Genomic DNA, 6074 nt, shown 5'->3' with positions numbered 1-6074 from the left:
GGGGGGTGGGGGGTGTTCCGTGATCTCTAGTTTTTGTTTGCACTGCCAATGCATTTCCTTTGGATGAAAAAGAAAAAAATGTAAACAAATCGCAACAAAGAGGATGGAAAGGGAATGGATTCCAAATCGCAATTGCAAGGAAAGAGAATACAAAGAACTTGATTCGTCTCCGAATTTGACCAAGACGCAAGTCTCGGCAACGGGGACTGACCGTTTCCGTTGAAATCAGGAGATGAAAGAGGAATTTGCAGAAGACTCTTCAAGATTTTTGAGACTGCCAGAAAGGACATACTGATCTATTTTTGTACAAGATTTTGGAAGCAGCGGTAGCTGTTAATTTTTGTCTCTGTTCTTGTGGTGACTAATGGGGAGGGAGATTAGAAATATACTTTTCTTCATTTTCAAGCTAAGCTTTCTGCCTTAGGTTATTGACTAGTGCAGCAAGGAAGAAAAACAAATCCGACATCCTAAGAGCCTTAGATAATCCAACTTAGACATATATCTCCTTGGTATGCTATGTCACCAACTGCATGTGTGTATTCATTTGCATTGATGTATTTTTCATAATTCAGCTTATTAGATGTCAGCGCCCTCGGTCGGAAGAACAGGAAACGCGTTACTGCTGCGTGCGTAATTGTGGTGTCCCAAAAGCAAAGACTTTCCTTTCGTGCCACTACGAAAACTCAGCAGGCCGAGGGTACGAAAGTATCGCGCTCGGTGAAGCAGCTGAGTGACTTGTTCGCAACACGTATTCTAGAACATAGTTGCAAATAATCTATGAGGAAATCGTGGTCGTTGATTCCTGACGTGAAACTATTTGGTGCATAATTCTTATCTGTAGGCCTTCACTACAATTACGTCATCAAAACTGCCTCTGGTTGGTGAGTTGTGATTGTTACATTAATCGGATAGATTCTCCCCCCCCCCCCCCCTTATTTCCCTTCACTTCTACTCTGAAAATCAAATTTGTTGTACCTATGCTGTCAATTTAAGATTTCTTACTAGCAGGTTTTGCACAATAAAAACAGAAAACGTTCTTTCAATGACTGTATCCACCGAAAAATTGAGTTGAGAAGCTACAAGTGGGAAAAAAAATGTCTAATGAATCTCCAGCGCAGCTGCAAAAAGTTTTTTTTCTGTTACGGAGTACAAGTTCCCGGAAGTACTTTAGACAGATCCCTGGTTCCATTTCCAGCAGCACGATCTGTAGAGGGTGATGCTTTTTAAAGTGCTTTTGGCTGGTGAGAGCGATGTTTTAGTGTGCGCTAAGACTAAAGGTTCAACAACCTTTTCTGTAAGTTACCTACATAACTGAAATAGTGTATTTAAAGGGTAAGTATTCATAGGGAATAAATTCATTCCCCATCGTCATAAGAGTTAAATTCTCTACTTTGGAGTCAGCAATTCCTCGGCGTGTTGCACATGACAACAGTTTTCTTATGTACATTCCTTTTTGCGGCTTCATAGCTATTTGAGGCTAGTTTGAACGCTCGGTCATTGATTTTTCTGTATTTGGTCACCGGTGCCATCGTGTTTACCAACCCGAGTAACGTGCACGTGCACGGGTCTGAGAGGCACGGAGGTGGAATAGGTAGCCTAGGGATCCTTTCAGCAATCAATTTTTACCTGTACAAAGTCTCAGTGGAAGCTGACAGAAGTTTAACTAAAAAAAAAAAACCCAAACCCCAAAAAACCCCCCCAGATTAGTCACAGATGGAAGTTACGCTCGCTGCCCTTCCCTGGCCCTGCTTGAACAGCATACCTCTGCAGTCAGACTCCCAGAGTGCCACTGGATACATGTTTATTGGCTCCAATTAAGCAACACTAATGAGCACAGCTATCCATCCTGATTGCTGTATCTTAGGATTCAAGAGCTCTGTAGCAGCGATGTGCCCTGAAGGATCTCTTCCCAGGAACTGGAAGAGAAAAGTCTCCATTTCTGGAGACCGAGTGCCGTCTTTAGCATATGGGAGCAGAACTGCCACCGAAACCAAGCGCAGTAAGTGTGAAGCTGTGTACGCTTAGTTCAAGGTTACTTGGATCCACTTCCCTGTGCAGGAGAAAAGTCAGACGTGCTATGTGCAAATCGGATGGACTTAAAAACGGGAGGGAAAAAGCTTTTTATGGTTTTTATGGCTGCGTGTTGGTAATGAAAAAGAGCCTGTCTCTCCAGAGCGGAGCTGTGTGGGCTCCTGTCTCGACTTTAAGGACAGGCGGAAGCAGCAATGTGTGCAGGCTGCCCGTACCGTAGGGCTCACCTTTTAATCCAACGGTCCGCTCCTGGGCCTGGTGCCATTAGGACGTGTGGGGTATGCCACTGGCTAAGCTGGAAGCAGGCTCGGATATTCAGTAGACATCAGGCCCTGCGAGCAGAAACGGATGCATTGGTTTCCAATAGCTGTCTTTTGTAAGAGCTGCAGAGGTAAGTCCGTCATTCATACAATTGTGATGATGGCTACTGTTAAAAAACACGCAAGCTCAAACAATAAACCAAATTAAATGTAATCTTTGATTTGCGGAGAGCTTGCGGCAAAATAGATTTCACAGAGCGTGACAAGGGAACCTCAGCTTTGGGCCAATACGTCCCGTTTCATTGTTCAAGGTGAGCTGGCTGTTGATGAGTAACGCTCTTACTGCCAGAATCATTTCCTTCGTGTTATTTTTGAGGCTCTTGAGGTGGTGCACCTCTTGTCCTGAGTAGACGGGCGGGAGCTGCTCAGTAGCCCTCAGGGGCTGGATTTCTCCCCACGTCGCCCTGTGCTGCGGCCTGTTCCTTCCTTAGAATAGCACCAGACTGCACCTTCCCAAACACAGCGCAGAGGAGGAAGTACCTCGCCGCTTTCTGACTCCCCGTGGGAGGGCTGAGGGGTCATCCCGCTGCAAATGAGACTGCTGCCTTGGGGAAGGGCAGGCACTCGGTCCCCCAGGAGAACGCCTGCGGGGACGGGGAGCCCGTAAGGTGAGGAGTCGCTGAGCTCCAGCCTCCCGCTTGCTGGGGGTGAATTGGAGCAGCCGGCTCTTGGGCAGAAGGTCAGGACTGAGCTGAGCCCAGCTCAGCCTGTGAACGGTGTCTGGCACGAGCAGCGCCAGGAACGGGGCTCCTCAGAGGCAAATGCAGAGGTCGGACGTGCCCTGGCCCACCCCTTGGATGGTAGCAGAGTTACCCAGCTTAGAAGAGGGCGTTGGCAGCCAGGCGTCCCAACTTCTGCGCTCCAGAACAGAGCTGCTAACTAAATATAAGCGTTTCTCCAGCACAGTGGTCTGGGGCAGCTGTGCTCTGAGTCGCTTTTTGGGACTGAAGATGAGTTCGAGGTTATAGGTGATGCTTTCCGGTGCTGTGATGAGACAGCCTAGCAATGACCTTAAAAGCATAGCCTGAAAACCAACGCGAGTATGTTCCGCCTGGTTTTCACTGGGCTACGGCCAGACTAGGTACAGTCTTCCGAGTAAAATGCGATGTGCTTCTTCCGACTCTATGCTAAGAGCATGCTCTTCAGTTAGCCATATAGAAGTGAGACCTTTTATGCCCACAACTTGTTTTGCATTTGTGTGTGTAAATGAAACTCTCTATATAAAGCCATATCAAGCATCAGTCATGTCACAGAGGCAATGATTTCTGTGTATGACTTTGTATTAGTAGAGACCTCAAAATGATTTCCAACTCGTGCAAGTAATCACCATTTAAATTTCAAATCGGCACAGGAGGCTTTTCCCACCCGTTCTGTGTTTTTTTAATATTATTAACCGATAAATGGCTTTGCTTCCCATCTAATTATGTAGTATCTGATGCCCGTGCATTATTTTTGCGCCTGGCTCAAAAGATAGGCAGGAGCGTGTCTCGAGCTACGCAAGGTCTCTCTTCAGATAGGCTCTTCTGGGAGCAAAGTCCCTACTGAGGAGCAGGCTGTACGGAGGCCGCTGCAGAAAGCTCTTGAAAACCCCGCTCTTGGAGGCCGAACAGGGAATCTCACGGTAAATACAGAGTGCAAAATAAAACTTGCTTTTCCTGCAATGCGGTACCTTGACCCAGGAGAATTGCCCACTAGAACCAATGACGCTGTTCCCCTGAACGGGGCCACGAGGCCGGCTCTGTTTTCCCCTTTGTCTGGGGGCCCTGACCTTGCAAGGAGCAGAGCGCGCCTTCCGTGAGGGGCTGAGCAGCCCTGGGGTTGCACATCACTGTCCTCCGCTGCAGGGCTGGCCCAACAGTCTGGCATGCTCATCTCTGAGGAGAGGCTCGGCAGTTCGCAGGAGACTGATGTTGTCTTTAGCGACCCGTTTCTCCTGGTAAAAACAGCCTCTTAAAACTATTTCTGTGGAAAGGTTCATCTTCGTACAGATGATGTCAATTTCAAAAAAATAAAATCACCCCGAAAAAAGAAAAGTTATTTTGTATATGGAAATAAACTTTTAGAGATGCTTTTAATTTATTTAATATCTGTGGCCCTCTTGTCCTCTAAGCGTTCCCTTCTCTATCTCAGTGCTCTTTAAACAATACAATTTTCTCTGTCGTTGCAAAGAGGAAATGCTAGGACCACCGTCAAGTTCGCAAGGACAGATCGCAGCCTCGCTGTGAAGGGCATGTTTACTACTGATGTATAAGCTTGCCTGATTTGTATTTTTTTTCCCTTCGATAATGGGAACGTTTCACTAGGAACTCTGGAGAAAATATAAAATAAAATCACTTTTTAGATGAAAGTCCATTTTTTCTGTGGGGTATTTGGGTCTTTCCAAGAACATGAAAGCTTTCACGGCTTTCTGTGTTCAGCACTCTGGAAATACATGCATCTCAAGTGCTCGTTTGCAGAGGCCATTCAAACAGAGATTATAGAGCAAAGTACAGCGTGGCTGGGGAGTGGGTGCTGTGGATTCAGTTAAAGGTTAGCTACTAACCTTTAGTTAGCAGAAGGTTAGTAAGAAGCTATGGAGGTTACTGGAACCGATCCGAGGCCCAGAGGTCAGTGGGCGGGTACCTGCCTTCTAGGTATGGCATTACTTGCCACAGCAAGAGCACTCTTGCTTGAAATGATCTCTCGCTGCTTGATTACAAGAGGGTGACAAGAGTGGGGACCATGACTCCCGAGGGGTTTTCGGATGCTTCTGACAGCCAGATCGTTCCCCGCCGGCCCAGCCCAGCAAGTAACTTTGCGTTGGGTCTCAGGGCGATGCCCTGCCCTCTCACCGGGAGGTGACCCAGGTTCCCAAGCCACAGGGACGTAACGGTTCAAGGAGGGCGTGCCAGGGACGTGCGCAATTACAGATGTGTGGGCTCGCGACATAGGCCCGAAGGAGAGCCCGTCTCTGGCACTGTGATCCCGCGCATCCTTCCTCGCTTTCTCGACCCCCGAGCTGCAGTTAAAGAAAGAGATGCTCGGGGCCTTGAGGATTAGTACATGTGCGCGAGCTTCCCACATGCGCTTTCCTCTTCTGCCGCTCGGGGAGCTGCTCCAGGCTTACGTTGTGTTTTGATTGCTGCCACTTAGAGGGATGTTTGTTAGTTATTAACAAAGAGAGGCTTATGGCCCCTGGTAAACCGGAACTGTGTCGCTACACAGAACAAGAAGAAAGCACGGCTGCACGTGAGAGCGCCCGAGCAGTTCACTGCTAATCCTTCACAAATCAAACTTTGCATACAAACCCACTAACTCCCTCCTTCTGTGCAAAGCTCGGGATTTTATATGCTCATTTTCAAGAGGAACAATCTTTTCCCAGAAAGCTTGAATTTAGATCTTGCCTCATGCGAGGAGGTCATATGTGTGTTTCAGAGGATGCGAAGAAGTAGGACTTTGATGTACAAAGCTTGCACACAAAAAATACCCATGTTTTTTCTTGCCACGAAGTCTTTATGAAAAGATGCTTCCTTCTTTCGAGCTTCCTATTTCGCTCTGAAGTTCCCTTCCTGCAACACGGAGCAGAGAATCCCATTCTCGTAAATGAGGCTTCTTAGCGAGCCCCAGGTTATCCTGATTTCCAAAGGATGTTGAAATATCATAGTGAGCAGAGAGCTGGATCTAATTTAGAATTTTTTTTTTTTTTTAAGCTTTTCACACTGTCAAATATTTATTGTTAATTTC

Source organism: Pelecanus crispus, chromosome 4 (assembly GCF_030463565.1).
Source record: "Pelecanus crispus isolate bPelCri1 chromosome 4, bPelCri1.pri, whole genome shotgun sequence".
Lineage (NCBI taxonomy): Eukaryota > Metazoa > Chordata > Aves > Pelecaniformes > Pelecanidae > Pelecanus > Pelecanus crispus.
This window is presented reverse-complemented; position numbering follows the sequence as displayed.